Here is a 10,987-nt window from a genome sequence, read left to right as displayed (position 1 = left end):
CATCAATTATCAAAAATATAAATCAGCGGAAATATAAATAACACAAAGAAATGATCACCGAGGAAACCACACAATAAAACCTGGAGAGGTTTGACCTAACTATCCTCAAGGTAAACCTGAATCCACTATGCGAAAGAATCGAAGTTCATACAAAAGGACTTACAAGCTCTCCGCTTAACTTCCTAATGCTACCCCCAGTAGAATTTACTGACACAGACACGTGTAAGATCCGAATCCACGAACTCCTTCTTTCTTGGATTCTCCACAAGATACAAGCACCCCCGCTTGTGTTTCTTTAAGTTTCAATGGCAGCAACCGAGTTGATTATCAAGATGTTGATATTATCTCTACCTTGAAAACCCTAAGTTTTGTGTAAAGGAAAGCTCCTCTAGATCTCACAAGAGATTCACACAAACCGCAAATATGAGCAACAAAGACTTAGAGAGGTTGGTACAAAACCCTAGATACAAAAGAGGTACTCTCTTATTTCTCTCTCAAAAGCTCTAAAAAATTTGGCTTAAGGTTTCCTTTATATAGTGGGAGAAGTAGATTTGAAACCCTAATCCTTAATGGGCTTGGGTTGAGTTAAAAATTCTGCAGAAACAGTTTTTCCCGAGATTCGATCGATCGAGTATAATTTTTGATCGATCGAGCTAGGCTGAAAGTCACTAATACTTCTGCAGCCACTCGATTCCAACTTTACATAAAACGCCCACACTTTGAGCAAGTATAAACAAGACTAACAACCTATTTTGATCATGGTTTGCCAACAATACACATTAGGATTCTAAATACATAAAATCCTAAATCTTTAGAACCTAACAGTGTAGGTGGATATTGAACCCCAAATCTCTTATTCAACCATTAGAGACTTTACTAATTAAGTTAACTGAACCAACTATCTAAATAAATTATTGACTTTACACATTCATCTTGGGCGGTTTAACATTACATATAAGTTTGCCTTTACAAATTCATCTACTTTTATTTAGATGTTTATAACTAAATAATGAAATTAATGAAGAATCAAAAACCAAAAACAATGTCTATACATATCTATACTATATATAATAATGCAAGCTTTGTAATAAATTATGCAAAGCTCTTTTTGCACCACATCTTTAGCATCCTTTTTTTTTTTTTTTTTTTTTTTTTTTGGTAATTTTTACTTTGTTAAACTTTCTTCTTCTTTAGCTATTGTCTTTTTAGTTCAATCTTCTGTCCCTTTTAATCAATTTCTTTTAAAAGTTTTCATTTGATTCCCTTTCTAGATTTTTTTTTTTTTCATTTTTATCTTCTTAAATTCTACAGTTTCATTTTGTTCAACCTTTCAACTACTTCCACACTTCCTCTTTTTTCTTAATTTTCATATAAATTTCTTCTTACTTTATTGCCACCTCTCTTTCATATTCCTTCTAAGTTGTCCGCTACAAAAAAGGTCAATTCCCTCTCTTTCTCCAATTTTGTTTCTTTTTATGGTGGATTTTTTTTATATTGTTTCAACCATTTATTTTTTCCACTAATGGTTCTTTTTGGTAAATTTGTATAAACTTTTATGCATATTTAAGTATTTTGGTATTCCAATTCCCAATCATAAGTTCTTTTTCTTTATCTAATTGGTTTGATTTTATTTGGGTTAATAATTAGTTGCAAGTTAGAATTTGATTTTTATAGTGATCAAATTGGATGTTAAACTATGAGACTTTACTAAGTTTTGTTTATTTTTTAATCCTTTTTGGGCGGACAAAGTATCCTTAATAGTTGTATTAGAAATACATGTTGGGAAATTTAGACCCTGGTTGTTAGAATTAACAAATTTTAAACCCAAATTGTTAATTAGATTTATTATGAATAAAACTTGTTAAAACAAATAAATATCAATATCATGTCAAAATCACGTGCAACAGAAAAATAAATAAGACAAGATATGATGATCCAAGAAAACCAATGAAACAAACTAGTTTCACAGTAGAAAACTTAGGGAGAAACCTTCCCAAAACTCAAAGAGAAGTTTCAAATCTAGTACAAAACCTTTGTCCCTAGACTCTACAATCCTCATAGATGAACTCACAGCAGAAACCTTCTACCGCTTCAGAACCTCTGAACTCTTCAATATATGAACACCATCCTTTGATGCACGAATCCCAGTACGTGCCTAACCAATTATGCGAATCCCAGTACGCAACTTAATCACTAACTAGAAGAAGATTTTTGGCTACAAAGTTCTTCACTTCATCAACAATGAAGATAAAGAAGCACTTGGTTACAAAACCCTAAGGCGCAAAAATGCAGTAGCTTCTTTCAGAGAGAATAAGGCATCGGTCACTTTTTGCATATGTTCTCCTTATATTCTATTATGTGACAGCCTCTAAAATAAGCCTTATATTGATCTAGGATTGTGAGAAAAAAAATACCCTACACAAGTACATAAACATGGGCCGAAAATCAGATCTGGAAATTTGAATTCCCGCAACCTCAATTAATCAATAGGTGTCGAGGAGGTGTCAAGATTTAAATTTCAACAGATACAACTATCGAGAAGCTATCGAGGAGCTGTCGAGGAGACAGGAGATTTCTCGATCGATCCACTAGTTGTCGAGAAGCTATCAAGATTGTGATAAGAAGAAGTTGAAAATCTTGATAGATAGCCTAGCTGTCGAGAGGTGTCTAGCAACTATCGAGCTATTTGTCTGCAAGTGTCGAGCTATCTGTCTAGCTTTAATGAACAACTTTTCTTCACTTGTTTCTTGGTCCAATCTTCATGGCTTTAATACTAAACACATCCTAGACTTGAACAACATGTTTCTTGAAGTACTAAACACATCCTAGATCTACCCAAATACAAGTAAAGTGCATTTTGTTAAAGGATTAGCCAACTACATAAAATAGTGACATATGTTCCTAACATGTGAATCACATATGTCCTAACAATACAAAACAATGCCACTTATTCAAACAAAAAACAAAGGTTAGTCAAACAAAAATAATCGGATGTGTAACATATTTTAGCTTTTGCAAATGTATTTTCATTGTTATTATTATTTCATAACAATTCATATAGAAACTTAATTCTAAAATTTTGCTAATAATTTTTTATTTGATAATTTTTTTGGTGGATGAAATTGCAATTTTCGCAAAGAAAATAACCTTAATAAATTATCGACAACAAACTGTTTTCCTAATTGGTCCAATTAGTCATTTTTTAAGTTTTATTAAATTTTTAGTTATGTTTTCGGTGTTTTGAATTGTAGTGTAGAAAAAGAATATTTTTGCTAACTTGCCTTTTAATTCTTGAGAAGAATTGTATTGTTTTTATTTTGGTATGATAAAAATTTTATATATATATATATATTATTACATTTGTGATTGTTCTTATAATAAATAAAAATATGATTATGAATTACATTACTTTTTATTAAAGTAATCCAAATCGCAAAACTAAATTAATGGGACCACCCTAAAAAAATTATCATGCATAGCGCACGACTAGTTTTGAATAATAGAGGAAGCTTTCAATAATTAGTTTCCATTCTTTTACTATTTTAGAATAATTGATATGCAACAGATTAATTTTTCTTTAATGTTTGATTTCATTTCAAAAAAATTTTTGTTTGAGCCATAATATAAGTAGGAGATGGAATTTTTTTTTTCTTTTTCTTTTTCAAGCGATTATACATATATTAGACTCATCACACGCATTTTGTGCATGCAATAGTACTCTTTTTTTTAATTTATTTTTTGGGTTTAGGATCATAATGTTTAAAAGTTATATATAAATAACCATTATTTTTTCTCAAAAAAAAAAAAAAAAAACTATTCGTATTTGTTTTTTTTAAGAAAGAGGTAAGGTAATGTGGAATAATGTTTAAAAGTGAATGGAGATAAAGTCCTAAGTTTTAGGCTAAATGGAGAAAATAAAGGAAAAAACCTAAAATTTAAGAATAGTAAATTACTTTTTTAACTAGTTTGTGTTTTTTAATTTAAAATTATTTAACTAAAAGATTGGAGTATTTTAGAGAGTTTAAGAATTTGTATAAGGGTATTTTAGTACTCAAAATGTTGAAACCTAAATAGGGAATCCTATTATTAAATTGATCAAAGATTATATATATATATATATATAGGGTTGGGTTAAGCAATGTTACACCACTCAATATTTTTTAATTAAATGTGAATTTTGACAAATCCACAATTAGATTATGTTATTTTCGTATATTCTCCATACTTGCAAAATTTCAAAGTGATCAAAGATTAATAGTCATGTCATCAATCAATTATTTAAATTCAAGATTTTGTAGTTTAAAATAATGCATAAAAGATAAGTTTATGGATCGAATGGTAAATCACATCTAATTAATATGAAAATTGTTATAAATGTTAAGAACTTATAGAACATGTAATTCAATAGTGGAATTTTCAAATTATAATTTTTATAACAAGTTATTTGTTAGTGTAATATTACATAGAGTTACACTAGGTATAATTTGAACCCAACTTATATATATAAAATTTTAAAGCCACGACTTCAATTTATTTTTTATTTTTATGTATGAGCAATAGTGTGTGAAGTAGTGCATGTGTGACGGAATTTTCCCATAAAGAAGGTCTAGCACTCTGCTATGATGAGCATAAGAAGGTTCGACAGGTGACTGAACTTTTTCCATTCATAATGTTCCAAAAGCTCACAAAGTGAAATGAAAGTTGTACTTACAATTCAACAACGTGGCATACACCATCATGGTTGGAGCAATTGCAGGTGATAGAATTGTTGAAGCCAAACGGCTTCAATTCCGTTGGAATTAACGTTAACTAACTTGACTCATTACTGCATGGGTCCACACTGAAATTCCAGTCTGTCTTTTTCAACTGTGCACCTATTTCACGAAGGGCTCCACTGCATAATTTTCATGATAATAAATCAAACTTCTTCAGTCTTCTACTTCTTCCTTTTTTTCTCTTTTTTCCTTTTCTTTTCTTTTTTTGGACAAGGAATAATTATACCTTACAGTCTTGCAAAAATAACAAATTAGACATTGAAGTTTTAGGAATAACAAATTAAATCCTAAAATATTTATAACATAGGTAACAAATTAAATCTATGTATTGCGTTTAAAATTAGGTATGGATTTGAAGGTTTAATTTGTGAGTTTTTGAAATCTCCTGATTTAATTTTGTTACTTTTAAAATTATGAAATTTAATAATTTAATTTTGTTAGTTTTAAAATTACAAGGTTTAATTGATCACTTTTGAAACTTTAAGATTTAATTTGTTACACCTCCTAAATTATAGGATTTAAAATGAAATTTTTTTTTCTTCCAAAGTAAATACTAGGGGAGGGAAATGTGAGATTTGAATTGGAGATACAAGTGTGCATTTGGCATAAATTTATTTAGTTTTTTGTTGAAAACTTTTTACTAAAAGTGTACAAAAGTATTCTTATATTTTTTTTTTTAATTAGAAAAAATAAGATATTAAAAAGTTGTACATAAAAGCTAAAGCTGAACAAAAAAGTGATAAAATAGACTTTAAGCATTACTATTAGAAAGAGTTTTGTAATTCAAATCCTCCACCAAACTACCAAACTAAATTGTAAATAAATAAATAACCAACAAACACCGATCTATCTTTTTTGCTAACTTAATTACTGGACTATGACTCCGAAAGTGACATATTAATTTTGATTTGCTATGCCACAACCGCGAGCAATTCAAATCTAGATTGGGCTTTTGCTTTCGGCTTACGGGTATTCATTTAGTCTTTTCTAATTTTTTTTTTTTTTTTAATTTTAGCTTTTAGGTGTAGTTGCATCTTCTAAACACTTTAATTCTAATTCCTTTTCATCTATTAATTAGAAGAGGATACTTTTGTTTCTTCTTTTAATTTTGGGCCTCAATAGGTCAGATTGATTTTAGCATTCTCAAAGACTAGAAAAGTAGAATTTTAGTTAAACTCAGTTTTCTTGGAGCAAAAATTGTGTCACCACTGAGGGTTTTTTTTTTTTTTTTTTTGGGAGATGTAAATTTCTTTTACGCAGCAATTGGACTTTTTGTTTTTTAAGAAAACTTTTAGTAGTAGGACAATCATTTCTACCAAATTGGCTATGCCCCGTAGTAGGACATTAATTTCTATATATACAGGTGGCTAAGCCACAAAGCAAACACCATGCGCTATATTATGGAGTAATTAGTATTTCCACTACCATCTCCACTCAAATTATCACTGCCTTTTACTTTCTCAAACAATACCTACCAACCAATGGATATTCATTTTTGGGATTCTGCTAGAATTTTTACAAATCAAAGTAATTATAATTATCCTTATTCTTTTTTTAGAAGAAATTATCCTTATTCCGTAACATTGAAACTCTCTAATGAACCATCAATCAATCGACCAAACATGCTTAAGAACAATGTCAAAATGCCTCATGTTACCCCAATTCTTACCAAACATTCGAGTCGTCCATGAATTCTAATATTTGCATATCTTAATTATGATTAGGAAAAAGAAAATAAAATAGATAAGGCCCTTCATGTACCAAAAAAAAAAAAAGTGAACCCTGAATCCAAAATAATGCAAATTGAACCCCATAACTATTAAACAGAAGGAAGTGTTAACAGATGCCCGAAGGGCAAGCAAAGCATAGCAACGTTAATAGCAAGAGAAGCGTTATATCCACAATATTTTCACAACAAATCATAAGTGACGGGTTGTTATTGGATGGTACGAGTGGACAAAAAAATAATTTAAGTTATAGATTCAAATTAAAAAAATTATTAGATACTCTCAAAGTATAATGATATGGTGCTCATTTTTCTCACATTTATAGTGAGACCTATCATGAATTTAAATGGTGGATCTTACCTTAAATGTGAGAAGAGAAAGCACAACCTAATCATATTTCGGGAGTACCTAAAATTACTCTAAAAAAATCTGTTTTTTGAATTTATCACTTCTTAATCACGTTGGTGATATGGCAAAAATTTAAACTATTAGGGTCATATTTTCTATGTATTGGAATATCCTTTGGCAAAATGCACTTTACTTGTAATTTGGTAGATCTAAATTGGGTTTAATGTATCAAGAAGTATGTGAAGTTTACTTTACAAGTGGTATCTTTAAATTCATAAAGATTGAACTAAGAAACAAGTAAAGAAAAGCTGATTTAGTGAAACTCGACACTAGTCTCAACACTAGCTCGACACTTGCATCTATCGAGACTTAATGAAGAATTCTTGACACAAGCTTAAACTATCAAGATCTATGATTACAAAATTCTTAGATCTGAATCTCAACCCATGAAGACTTTGATTGCTAGGTTTTGTTCTCTAAACCCCTAAACCATGTAAAAGGCTTATTTTAAATGTTAGGGTCATATTCTATGTAATTAGCTAATCTTTTGACGAAACGCACTTACTTGTAATTAGGTAGATCTAAGTTGGGTTTAATGTATCAAGAAGTATATTGTTCAAACATGACAAATGGTATCATTAAAGACATTAAGTTTGATCCAAGAAACAAGTGAAAAAAAAATTGTTTCATTAAAGCTCGACACTAGCTACTATCAAGGATTAATGAAGAAGTTCGACATAAGCTCGATCTATCAAGAATTAAGATTTCAAATTTCTCAAATCTAAAATTTGGCCCATGATGACTTGAATGATTAGGGTTTCTCTCTATACAACCCTAGTTATCTATAAGGCTTATTTTAAAAGGCATCTGTTGACATTTTATTTTGCAACCCACATTTAACCTCACATGGAGGGTAAAATGGTAATTTCACCTTGAAAATAGACATCTGAATTTTGGCCATTAGATCCTTAATCTCATTTCATCAAAATAATCTTAATGTTGTAACAATCAAATCGACTAGTCATAAGCTCTAATCGAACCATCAAATTAAAAGTTATCATCAAATCAAGTTTTAATAACCAAGATACGCTATCACAAATTGAGTTCAATTATATGTGATTTTGAAAATTTTATTCCAATTGGTTATAATTATAATAAATTTGAGATTAATGACGTGTCATAATTTGATTGGCTAGGACTACATCTTATGATAAGGTTGCACGTACTTAACTAATTAGATAGTAAAACATTAATTATTCAATGAGTAATTTTTTTAATTATCTTTTTAACTATGGTAAATTTGGAACTAAAGTTTGAAATGGAGGTGATTGGAGCCTATTAATGTCAATTGGAAACTAATTTGGGACCTATTAATGTTATTTATACTAAAATTATTTTTTACAAATGACATCTGCTCACCATTTCATTGATATCTCTTAGATATTTTGAATCTATGAGTGAGGTTAATATTTCTAGAAACTAGACATTCAGGGCTTTAATTTGAATATAAGAACAAGACAATTCCGATCCAAATTGAGTAAGATATGATTTTTTGAATTTGGCTCTATAGGCTATCACAGTAGCTACGAGAAAAACAGAATTTTGCTTGATCATCATTCCCACCAATCTCTACATTTAATGCACCAGCTTTCCCCAAAGTCTGAAATAGGGTCTAGGTTCATGATTCATTTTGGTCATTTGTCAACCCTCATTAAATGACCAATTCATATTTGTTTTTCACTATAACTATATAAACCCCCTTCTCCTCCATTCTAAGACACGGAAACACCCTCTCTTCTATTCTCTTGAGTTCTAATGAAGTTGATTAGTCTTGTTATATCTTGCTCTTCTTGATACTCAAGATATTGAGTGAGACTCGCTCTTATTCTCCTAATTCTTCTTTCTACCCCACCCCTAAGACCTCTACCAAGAGCCTCATCCTCCACCGTGTGGATCTTGCATGCAAGTATAATCACTTTTCCTAACTTGTTTTGTATGTTGCTATGATGAAAATTTAAGATTGAAGCATGCTAGTGACTATTTAAATTCCTTGAATATGTTTGAATGTTCTTAAATGTTCATATGCGTTTTTCACATGTTCTTAGTTGTTCATCACATGTTCATGCATAACACTAGATTTGATCTTCAATTCATGTAAAAAAAAAATGAAAAACATGTTTATTTCATTATTCTCCTAAATCCTTAAATCTAGGATATCACCATCCACACACATTCACTAAAATTTATTTTTCAATTCTAATGCAATGATTAATAAATTGAATTAGGGTTTATCACATGCGCACATATTAAAATTCAACATGCAATTGAGTAATTTGGATGATATGATATGAATGTTGGCCACCATAATCTAGAAGATCAGTTTCACCAGGTAAGGTGGGTGCCTAATACCTTTCCATCTTGTAACATATCCTCTGAGCTTAGATTAAGGGTTAATAAATCAAATGTTTATCCACGTAATTTTCAATTTCTAGATTATAACTAGGAAACAAAGTTATACTATATATTTTATCTTAGTTCATATCTAGGACCAAAGTCATGTAATTTCCTATGATCAATGTATATTCATTTTCAAATCAATAAAATGAGGAATTTTTCAATTATGGTTTTCTTATTTTTTTTCTAGTAATTAAATAAGTGGCAACTTCATTATAAAACCCTTAATCTAAAGTGGAAAATATAATCAATTGAACCTCCATTTTGAGAGGTAATAAAATGACTTCACCCATTCATGTGAGTTTGGCCCAACACCAAAAACGAGCCAGGGGCACGGTTTCTCACAACATCAAGTACGAAAACAAAGACCTAGAACTTATATACTCTGTGTGAAGCTACTGCATTTGTTCGCCTTAGGGTTTTGTAATCAAGTGCTTCCTAATCTTCATCTTTGATAAAGTGAAGAACTTTCCAGCCAACAACAATCAATCAAGTTGCTGGAGTTAGTCACGTGCTAGAATCCGTGCAAAGGAGTTAGTCACAGATTGGAGATTTATGCAAAGCGAAGAAGTCTACTACAAGATCAAGTTCAACTGAGTATTGAAGTGAAAGTTCAACTGTAGGTTGGTATTCTATGATAGGTCAAGGTAGTGATAAGATTCCTCTACTTGTAACCGCTTAATTATTGATTAGTGGATTCTTCGGAGTGATGACCTGAAATTCACTCGGTGGAGATTTTGCCTTGTGAGATGTTTTCCTCATTCGTCAACAAATCACCATGTCATTTAGTTTTCGCTGCGTATAAGTTTATTTTGTGATTTGCTGGTGCCTCCATGATTTTCATGTAATTTGATCTAATTAATCAACTTGGATAATTGAATTAATTAATCGGAGTCAATCTATTTTAACCCAACATTAAAGTCATCAAATACACTGAGACTCAATTAGGAAGTCATTGATAGCTTTGAAAGGGACAAGTGGATGGAAGTCATGGTGGATGAAAGCTCGAAAATGTGTTGAAAAATACAAGAGCTATTTAGACCCCCCCAATTAAAGTTACGACTAGATAGATTTTACACTAACTTACTACAAAGTGTAAATGCAAGCGGATGAACAAATAAGCTACTCTAATCCATAAACTAAGCAACACAGCAGTATAATAGAATATAAAAGAGTAGAGAAGAAGGATGCAAACACAGAAAACACTGAGACGTGTTTTCGAAGAGGAACCGAAGAACTTGGCGAAAAACCTCTCCGCCGCCCTCCAAGCGAAAATCGATCCACTAGATAATCAGTTGAGATACATGGGTTAGCAAGAGACCCTCCAAGCCTAATCTACCCGATGCACCTAAGCCCTCCAAGCTCCTACTCCAACAAGACTTCTCGAAACCGTGTCTTGTCTAGCACCCCGGATCCCGCAACAAGCTCCATGTTGCATCTGCCATTCCAGACTTCTTCCAATGCTTCCCAGCAGTACCAAAACGTCACACAGCACTCTCAAAGGGTGTGATAAGTGTTTGGGCTATAAACCTCTCAATGGTGTGGAAATGGAGAGGGAAGGGTTGAGGAGATACCACAAGCAAGTGTATAGAGAAAGGTGGGGATGACAATCTCTAATTCTCAATGTCTTTGGCTAGGGTTTTCTCTCTGAAGCATTCCTCAACATTTGTGGGTATAAGTAAA

Source organism: Quercus suber, unplaced genomic scaffold, assembly GCF_002906115.3.
Source record: "Quercus suber isolate HL8 unplaced genomic scaffold, Cork oak 2.0 scaffold_193, whole genome shotgun sequence".
NCBI lineage: Eukaryota > Viridiplantae > Streptophyta > Magnoliopsida > Fagales > Fagaceae > Quercus > Quercus suber.
This window is presented reverse-complemented; position numbering follows the sequence as displayed.